Source organism: Littorina saxatilis, linkage group LG10, assembly GCF_037325665.1.
Source record: "Littorina saxatilis isolate snail1 linkage group LG10, US_GU_Lsax_2.0, whole genome shotgun sequence".
NCBI classification, from domain to species: domain Eukaryota; kingdom Metazoa; phylum Mollusca; class Gastropoda; order Littorinimorpha; family Littorinidae; genus Littorina; species Littorina saxatilis.
The window spans coordinates 25840539-25851503 of NC_090254.1; the positions used below are offsets into that span (position 1 = coordinate 25840539).

At 44.0% G+C, this 10965-nt stretch overlaps 1 long non-coding RNA gene across 1 annotated transcript in view; it reads right to left on the reverse strand.

Moving 5' to 3' along the window:
• LOC138978515 (uncharacterized) overlaps positions 1-10965 on the reverse strand; it is a 308348-nt gene that overhangs the window by 111671 nt on the left and 185712 nt on the right. The window lies entirely within an intron of this gene.

Sequence of the window (10965 nt, forward strand, 5' to 3'; positions counted from 1 at the left end):
GACACAATTGTGTTGGACACTACATCCATTGCGACAGAGACTGGTGTGCGAGACAAAACATGTGCTTTCCATGTGTGGAAAAAAGTTGGGTAGAACTGCTTGAGTTTCATCCTTGATGCTTCCCACCATTCCTCATCAAAGTCGATGGGCACAACCTCAACACCTTTCCTTGTGTACACCACCAGCACACCTGACTTCAGTCCAGTTACAGCCATTTGACATTGAAGTTGACAGAAGTATGCATGGTCCCTTTTCACTCTATACTTGTCATTATCGAGAACACAAAAGTCAGACAATTTCATTGCCAGACGTGGGTGCATGTTCTGTTTTGAATACAGGCATTTAATTTCAACAACAAACTTCCCACAATGACTGCAATCAACGACTGCATCAGGGCTACCGGCTAAGAATGAATCCGTTTCGGACACAACTAACCCAGGAACACGAACAGAGCATTTTCTGTGTTTGTACCGATGAAGCTTAGTAAAGAGGGTCAGAGCTCTGTGCTCTTGCGTTCGCCCAAATTTCACTGCTGCTGGCAAATTGCCGTTGTCCAGACTAGATGGATTAACAAGTCGTTCTGCTGTATTTGCGTAGTTAGTCGAACTGAGAACTTTCTTTATAACAGATGCTGTAATGAGCCCACTTCTCATTGTAAACCAGTTCTCATTTTGGTGTTGGCCTGTTGTGTCTTCCTCTATTTGTTGTCTTTCGCAAGAGGAGTACAACAGACTGTCAAGAAATTTAGTACTGCAGTCACAGTCAGCACACTCACAGTGATGGTCTCTCAAGAATGTAGCCAGGCGAACCGATGGTGAGTCAGTTCTGAGAGGGGGTGGTGCTGGGGCAGATGGCGTCTGACGCGGCTCCCAAACATCCAAAAAGCATGAGGAGGGATGGAGCTCTTTCAGGCCTTCGAAAAAAGTAGACACCTGTGGTAGCTGTACTGTGCTAGGAATAGGCTTGTAGTTTTCCTCTGATGGCCGAAGCTCCTTTGGCCTGAAATAAACAAGACAGAAAACCAACCTTGTGAATCTATGAAGACCACGTCGCTGAACCTCCATGTTTCAGAGTTATTTTGATCACACAAAGTGAACACACAGACACAAACATGCACAGTTTCCTCAAAATCTGTGAACAATTGGAATATAAAGTTTGGTTTTCTTCTTGAAAAGTATATAATTTATGTGAAGGAATGGTGGACAAGAGTGGTGAACTGTTGAGGAATTCTCGTTTCGTACCCAATCCGAAAGTTTCATACCACATTCAATGCAATACTGTAATGGGTCTTTCTGTTCAATCATGCGTTCATCATTTCATGGTCAATTTCACTGTCACGTCACTGGAAGGACAAACACAGGGGAAGATAAGTCATGCATAAAATGTGTTTGTGTATAAATTATTCAGCACTTAGCATGTAAGAGTGAACTCAACATTTTTATGTCACGATTATCAATGTTGACATGAATATTTACCGATTCCATGAAAGGAAAAATTCTGCCCAAGTAAGCCTTTAAAGGGAGGGCAACTCTTTGCCGACTGCGAATTCCATTCGCAAACTATGGTCGCACTCGCAGCTCAGTTTGATACTAGCTTAACGGTGTATAACTTTTGTGTATGCAAAATCAAAAAGAAAAGTTTGAGAATGAAAATGTTTAATATTTTGGTTGTTACTTTACTCCATGAGGCATAATTGTGTAGATTTTACAGATATATTTTAAGAGGTCAAAATCAGGTTACACGCCTTTACTTTCTTTAGAGGACCAAGCCCACATGCTTTAGGCAGGTTTCATGGTATTAGGCCATTTTGATAGTCTCAGATTTGCTTAGTCTTTTAAATCCATATCTGTGAGAATCTGCTGTATTTGTTGTATTAACATGCAAACTAGTTGTTGTTTAAATACTTTTTTGAAAATAAAAGTTGAAATTTTTGATAATGTGTTTATTTATGCGCGTGTGAATGGTGGCGATCGTCAAAATACGGACGGATGAATTTACTTTTGCCACAGCATCACTAAACAAAGAACTAAATTCCAACACATACATGCACAAGTATCAATGCTGTGGTGGTTGAGAGTGCCAGAACACATTGAAATGATTGTTTTTCAACAACAATCGATATCCATAACACAAATTCTAACTTATACTAGCTCCGCAAAAAAAATGTATGGGGATTCGGATCTGTCCGTCCGCATAGCGATATCAAGAGCATCGAAACTAATTGTGATTTCACAGGACAAAAACACAAGTTTACCTAATTTTGTATACTGTAAATACAAGTTTGTGCACCCTTGAAGTGAGTTATAATGTTGCCGAGGTCAATTTGCCCTTGATCGACGCACGGTGACCCGAGTTTCAAAGTTGCGATCCAGTCCGTCTAAACAATGTAACGATCGCCACTTTTTTCTTTTCATTCAAAAACTAACCGTTTGGGGAGGAAGTGACCTCACGTTGTTTTACGTTGACGCTCGCGCTCGACAGAAAAAGACCGCAACAGTTTTTCAGTTAAAAAAATCGCAAAGTAATTACATTTTCTGAGGTTTTCTAGTGTCCGTCTAGTAACAATCGCCACTCTAGCGATCGCCACTGAGTGTTGAAGTCACATTTAACTCCATTTTCGACTGTTTTAAGAAACTATTTTGACGCTCAATCGTCACGTTTCAGTGTCGAAACACGTACTGTGCATTTGCAATCAGCCGGTGTGTCCAAACTGAAATGTGAGTGATGCCTCGATTTGTGGCGATCGCTCACGTGGTTGACGGACAGAAATACCTTCTTAGGGGGTAGGGGAACAGTTACTCCTCCATATAATAATGGTGTTTACAAATGATTGCAAACTTGTCTCTTTATAAACTGTTCAGACATGTCTTCTCTTCAATAATTTTCAGTTTTGCTCGGTTTGTTAATCAGGAGCACCCTGCAGATAATTTTTCATCTGTGACAATGCTCGAAATGTTGACGTAATTCCAATGCCCATATCCTTCTCTTGTTACCTCATCTAGCCAAAACCATTGAAGATAGAAAGACATTTATTGAACAAACTAGATGTACAACACCAGTCTTAACACGTTTTGTTCTTACATGTATATGAAAATATTGATGGCCATGGAATGGTTTGAAAAAAAACACGGTTTTTTCCTTCAAAACGGTCTAGGTCTGCCGGAAGTCGTATTTTTTCAAACCATTCATTTGAAGATCAATATTTTGATATACATACAAGAACAACACTTGTTAAGAATGATGTGTTGCATATTTTTTGTTCAATAAATGTCTTTCTATCTTCAACGGTTTTGGCTATATGAGCTATATGCATGCATAGGATGACCGTATTGCTTTTTAGCGTTTTCAGGGTATGCCGCTTTGCGCCTGGTTTTTAGATATAAATAAGGACCAGGACTATAAAAAAAATTACTGTTTTTAGTTGTAACAAACTCACTTTGTTGGAAAAACATGTCCTTTGAATTGTGTGCCAACATTTATTTTGTAGAATTTGAGTGTGTAAATAGTAAATTGCTGAACACAATACTGTGAAACCTGCCTATAGTCATTGCTAATAAACGTAGTCAACTAAAAACTACAAAGCAAATAATCTTCAGACTTATCTATTTGTGGCTGAAAAATAGCTCAGTCGACATAGCAATTTTTTTACCCAAATTATATAAAATGAATTTAGGAAATAATATTCTGACTTACTGAGCATCCTGTCCTATTGTCGCTTGGTTCTGGCATGTCTCCACATCAGTGATGAGCATGGCATTGTCGTCTATGTTGCAGCGACGAACCCATTGACAAGCTCCCGATGTCACGCTGACTAAGTTGTTTATCCTCCACAAAGTTGATGACTTCATATAGTGATGCCAAAATGTGACGACAGCATCCATCCATGCTGTCAACAAAACACACAGAAAAGCAACTTAAACAAAAATTACTCACAAAGAAAGATCAGGACCACACACTTTTTTTGTGCACATTTCATATCAGTGAGACATCAGCTTTCAAATGATACCAAAAAAGAAAACAAATTTGCCTAATGGTGGATTCACATTCCCAGGGGCTAATGATCATTTATATCCCTGATCTTCCACAATGGATGGCCAGTGGGTCAACATTCCCTGCTCATCACCACCCCCCCCCCCCCCCCCCCCCCCCCCGCCATCATCTGGATCTACCAATTAATGTTTTGTTATACCCTGGCCTTGCCATCCGAGCTTATTCATTATTACATTCAAGTATCAATAAATCATAGTCACACTTACCCTCCTTTATATGAACAAAAAGCCGAGAAAATTCTGCTTCATAACTCATAACTCATAACATTTTATTGATCCAACAAAGGAAATTAAATTGGTCATCCGCACATATAGGTCATTAATTAATAATTATAAAAGAATAAGAGAAGAAAATTCATAAAACCCATGATAAAAAACTACAATACCCTTTTTTCTTGCACACATGACACACCGACACACCAACACACATGCATACATACCTACATACATACCTACATACATACATACATATGTAACAAGGGGAAGGAAAACTCGAACATCTTGCATAGAGTGTGCATGGGTTTATTCATCTCCTCACACCTCACACCTCACACCTGGAACATGCCAGTATAAAACAACATAAGAAAATGTACAAGATCAAAGTATAAAAATCAAAAGAAAAGTATTTGTCATGACTGTCATAAAGACAGTGAACACACAAATAGTTGCAGAAACATCAACATGTGATGAATCGCAATCATCCAAAAAGAAATAGTCATAACTATATACAGAGAGATCACAAAGAAAGAAAACAACTCATGAACATTCGTCTAATATTGTTAAACTCGACAAACAATCCCAGTAGACACACCTTCCGCCCAATCCGATGCTTAAATTCTCTTATAAAATCATCACTTTCAAGCAGACATCCAGATTTAGGTTTGTAATCACACACACACACAATTAAGTATTTAGAGACATATTATAATAACACAGGCACAACTGTCCTTCCACAATCAACAAAACTAAGCTGACAGATTAACAAGACAAAGTAACCGTAATGTTGCGAATTTGCAGGTAAACAAACCTCAGAGCAGAAAATAAACCAATAAACAGGCGGCCATGGGTCGCCTCACATCATCAGCTGGTACCGGTAGGCATCAGCTTACATACTGAAAATCCAAAGACCTGAGGTCACTAATCCACACAAAAATAAACTAAGTAAAAGAATTTAGAAAAAGAATCTAACCTGACAGAAAGATATAATCAATAAACATAGTTTTATCAAAAAGCATCAAAAATAGTTACACAATTATATACATTATATACAACATATTATAATTTGTTTGCAAAAACAATGCATCAATAACTTTAAGTCAAAACAATCCACACAAATCCAAATAAACTTTCATCTAAATCAGTGCCGGAAATTCCCCAAAGTAACCTACAAGAATCAGCTGTAACACTAAACAGAAAGCGGATAAAAACAATTATAATTACAAAAGGAAACCCAAAGCTGAAGTTTCAAAACAAACGGGCCAAGTCAGAGCAGAAGGGGTTCCCTTGTTTACCCTGGAATACCGGAAGTGATGTAAAACTTCCTTATATGGGAGGAGACTCCATATCCCTAGCTAAAAATAGATCTCCCGCGTGAGCTTCAGCAACTGACTGACGGGTTTGACCTAGTTTGGAAACCCACGCTTTGAGACCGGCCACTTTGAATCGGACCAATTCTAGAAACAATCAAAGTTCTACAAAGACTGATAACAGCAACGTCCCTTCCAAAAGTTACAGGAAAATACCCCATGATCAACATCAGCAGTTAAAGTTGATTTAAACAAAATGAGTTAGACTCGAAAGGGAAATAAAAGATTCTGGCACTGTTCTGTCTCCGACAGTATTTTTAATCTTCTTTTAATTTCGTTTCGTTTATTCCAGTTGAAAGAATATGTATAGAAGTATAAGGGAGATCATTGTGCTTTGTAAAGTTTTACTTGGTAGTTTCCCCTGAATCTGTCCTTGGACGGTTTCTCTCTCCCTCTCTTTTAAGAGGTCTGGTGGCCCACGAAGTGTGAGTAATTTTCATTTCTTTTAATAAAGGATCCGACTCTAGTATGATTTACATTGTTTTTGAGGTTGTAATCATTTGTGTGATCGCTCTTGACACACATTTTTTGGTAGAGTAAGATTTGCAGTCTTCCACGTGGTTGTCGAGCTATTCCGCCATTTTTTCCTTGTTGTAGATCTGGTTTAGTTTTCTGAATTTGTGATTTTGTTCATTTGAGAGTGTTGTTAGTGTTGTTGTAGGAATTGTAGTAAAAGTAAGAAGCGTGCCGACTTCGGTCGATGTAGTGTTTTCTTGGTTTTAAGTTATGGTAAAGAAAACGACTCGGAACGAAGGCCCCAGTGCTCCAGTTGTGTGTTTGGATAATTCGATTTTTTGTGTACCCCATTTGCCACCAAGCGTTGGTTTTTTCGGTCGCGACTGCGGTGGTTTAGAGGTTGCGATTTTGTGTTTTGATTCTTTTCATATTAGTTTGTACTTTTTCTTATGGTTTCTTTTGTTTACATATGTTTCAGTTTTTTACCGTCTTCACTTCACTTTACTTTACAATAAAGAATCTTGGTAAAACTATCTGGGGCGTGAGCGCAAGAATCCGCGAGCCAGAATAGTAAAAAAACTTCGCCACTATGATGTCTCAAGAAAAGACTGCTCGAGCCCGAACCCTCTCCGTCACCAACCAACGACTGGCAGAGGTGGAACTCGAGCTCCAGATTGCAGAGGAACAGTACCAGCTGGCAAAAAGGAAAGCCTATCTTACCAAGGAACTGACGGAGCTGAGCGCCCTCAGGCTGAGGGACGAGCCCAGCCTCCACACTGTTCAAAGAACGATCAAGAAGGAGCCCGCCCTCCAGGACTACTCCACGTCCACCACGCACGAACGTCGATGGCACGAGCCAAGATTGTTGAACGATGATGCTTACAGCCAGCCGTCGGACGCAGCATCTCCCACTCTTTCCAGAGCCTCTTCCCGCCTCAATACACAGGGATCTGCAGTTGGACCCAGGCAGAACCACACGTCCCTACCAGTCCAGTCATCACATGACGCTGCCTCATTGTTTTGGATGAAGCGGGATCTCTTGACTCATCGATTGACTCCGTTCGATGAACGCCCGGAGTCATTCCACGTTTGGAAAGACTGTTTTACATCCATCATGCTCGACTTGGATGTCTCTCCTGCCGAGGAGCTGGACCTCCTGGCCAAGTACCTTGGACCAGAGTCCAAGAGGTATGCCCAGAGCCTGAGGTCTGCCAACATCGGGAATCCTCAGAGAGGACTCCAACTCCTCTGGAAGCGCCTGGACGAGCGGTTTGGCTCACCTGAGCTCATTGAGGCATGCCTGAAGGCAAGACTGGAGGAGTTTCCACCTATCTCTAAAGATCAGCGCAGCCTCTACGAGTTGAGCGACCTCCTTGAAGAAATCTTGTCAGCCAAGATGAACCCTGTCCTCGCCCCTCTGTTTGCCCTTTACGACTCGTCTACAGGGGTCAACATGGTGGTACGGAAGCTTCCTCACCACCTCAGACAGAAGTGGGTCATGCGCGCAGCGACATACAAAAGCAATCACCGCGTTCCATTCCCCCCCTTTGAGTTTTTTGTGGACTTCGTTAAAACTTGCGCCACAATTCAGAACGACCCGGCCTTCAATTTGGAGAACGACAAAAAGGCCAAGCCAGTACTCTCCAGAAAGACCAACCTTGAAGCAAAATCCGAGCTTTGCCCAATCCACACAACCGCAAGGCACTCTTTGCTAGAGTGTAAAGGCTTCGCAGCAAAATCACTCAGTGAGAAGAAGGCAACCCTGAAAGAGAAAGGAGTATGCTACAGATGCCTTTCTTCCACCAGCCACAGGGCAAAGGACTGCAATATGTCGGTCAAGTGCAGTGTCTGCTCTGGAAGGCACCACACCACCATGCATCAGGACAGACCATCAGCATCCTTGAATCCCATCAGAGAGCATGGCGGGGAGGTGTCCGCAAAGTGCACCACCTTGTGCAAAGGGGGTCACCTGAGCAGATCCTGCGGCAAGGTGGTGAAGGTCAAAGTTTTTCCCCCTGATGAGACCAAGGGGATCCAGGTTTACGCGATCTTGGATGACCAAAGCAACGCCTCCCTGGCAACGCCGGAGCTGATGGATCAGCTAGGCTCGTCCCCCAGTGAAATTGAATATCAGCTAACGTCCTGCGGCGGAACACAAGCGATGAGTGGTCGTCAGCTCCGGAACATCACTGTCCAGTCCACTGACGGAAGGTCCTTGACCTTGCCCCACGTACTTGAATGCGACACCATTCCAAACGATCGATCAGAAATCCCTTCTTCTGAAGTGGCCCAACATCATGGCCATCTCAATCGCATACGGAAAAGAATCCCTCCTCTCGACAAACAAATCCCCATCGCACTGCTGATTGGACGAGACCTCCCTGAAGCCCACCACGTGCTGGAGCAAATTGTTGGCCCACCGAAATCGCCATTTGCACAGCGACTGCCTCTTGGCTGGGTAATCATCGGGGATGTGTGCCTCAACAAAGTCCACAAACCATCGACCATCAGAGTTGCCAAGACGAGCGTCATTGATGGAAGAAGGACCATTTTTGAACCTTGCCCGTTCAACTTGAAGGTCGACGTCGCCAAAGATGTCGGAGCTGAAGTTTTCCAGCGAACACCAGAAGATGACAAGGTTGGGCTGTCCGTGGAGGACAAAGCATTTTTGGCTCTCATGGATGAGAAATTCAAGCAAAATGAAGAAGGGCGTTGGTCGGCTCCTCTTCCCCTGAGATCGGAAAAACCAATCCCCACCTGCAATCGGTCCCAAGCTGTCAGTCGGGCCAAGGCCTTGGAGGCATCACTGAAGAAGAACCCCGTAAAAAGAGAACACTTCTTCCAGTTTATGGAGAAGATCCTGAACAGTGGCTCCGCTGAAGAGGTCCCCCAGGGTGAGGCTGGACACAGCTGGTACCTTCCACTTTTCGGAGTGTACCACCCCCAAAAAACCTGATAAAATCCGCGGTGTATTCGACTCGTCAGCGACCTTCGAAGGCGTCTCTCTGAACTCGCTGCTGCTGTCAGGGCCAGACTTGACAAACAGCCTCCTTGGCATTCTGCTGAGGTTCCGCAGAGATGCAGTGGCAATAGCTGGGGACATAGAACAGATGTTCTACCAGTTTTTCGTTGACCAAGAACACCGAGATCTCCTACGCTTCTTTTGGTACCGAGGCAACAACTTTGACGCACCCCTCGTGGAATACAGGATGTGTGTCCATGTCTTTGGCAACAGTCCATCTCCAGCGGTTGCTACCTACGGCCTCCGGAAGAGCATTGCCCACAGTGCGCCAGATGTGAAGAAGTTCGTCGAGCGGGACTTCTATGTTGACGACGGGATCACCTCCGTTCCTGAAGTCGACCAAGCTGTCCACCTCATGCAGCGCACGCAAAGAGAGCTTAAAAAAACCGGCGGGATCAATCTCCACAAGGTTGTTTCAAATAGCAGGAGTGTTTTGGCAGCCTTTCCCAGAGAAGAACTGTCCACGGAGCTGCAAAACCTCCAGCCTACTGACCCCTTACCAACTCATGGATGTTTGGGTTTGAGCTGGAACTTGGAAAGAGATACATTTGACATTCCCCCCCAGGTTTCCAATGGAGATTTTTCTCGAAGAGGGATCTTATCCACCATCAACGGGATTTATGACCCTCTTGGTTTCCTCGCTCCAGCAACCATCAGTGGCAAGATTTTCCTGCGAGAGGTGTCTCCAGATGGCAAGGCCTGGGACAAACCCATCCCGGACAACTTCCGCCACCGTTGGGAGCTGTGGAAACAGTCCCTCCAAGACATCAAAGGGCTCGAAACACCTCGCATGTTTCTTCCAACATCCCTTACCCAGTCACCCGATGCTAAATACCACGTCTTCTGCGATGCTTCAGAGAAGGCTATCTCTTCAGTGGCCTACGTTCAGGTGCCCCATGAACAAGGCTTTCACCTTGGGTTTGTGATGGGAAAAGCCAAGCTTGCCCCATTTAGCGGCCACACCATCCCTCGCCTGGAGCTCTGCAGTGCGGTTCTTGCCACAGAGATATGGCAGTTGATTGAACAAGAGCTTGATTTGAGTTCGCCCACTGTGACTTTCTACACTGACAGCAACGTCGTGCTCGGTTACATCAAGAATGAGAAGAGACGTTTCTTCACATACGTCACTAACAGAGTAGAGAGGATCAGGCGATTGACATTCCCAGACCAGTGGCATCATGTGCCCACCAACCTCAACCCTGCCGACGCGGCAACAAGGAGTTCACCGGAGAACCTGGGTCAGAAACTGCAGGTCTGGCTTGGCGGCCCTAGTGAGTTCCTACAAAATAGACCCACACCCGTCGATCTACAAACCTTCCCATTAATCTCACCTGATGCTGACAAGGAGATTAGACCACAGGTCTGCAAGACCGAGGTATCTTCCAAACCTCACCCCTCAACCCTCTCATCCCGGTTTGAAAAGTTTTCGGAGTGGACTGCATTGGTGAGAGCCTTCAGTACTCTCAAGCACATCAGCGCTAGCTTCCACTCTCCTGACGGCGCTTGCACAGGTTGGCATCGCTGCGCTCACCATGGTGGTGTCAAAAACGATAAATTGACAGAGAATTTCATCATCCACAGTGTTCAGGCAATCACCTTTCCGGAGGAGATACAATGTCTGCGGCAGGGAAAGAAACTCTCAAAATCAAGTCAAATCCTTTCCCTTTGCCCCTTTTTGGACCAAGACGGCTTGCTTCGAGTGGGTGGCAGACTGCGTGTGAAGCGACAGTGATCCTTGGACCTTCGAGCACGCACCCTCTGATCATGCCTAAGAACCATCATGTCACCACTCTGCTTGTCCGACACTATCATGCCCAAGTTAACCACCAGGGTCGTCACTTTACCGAAGGTG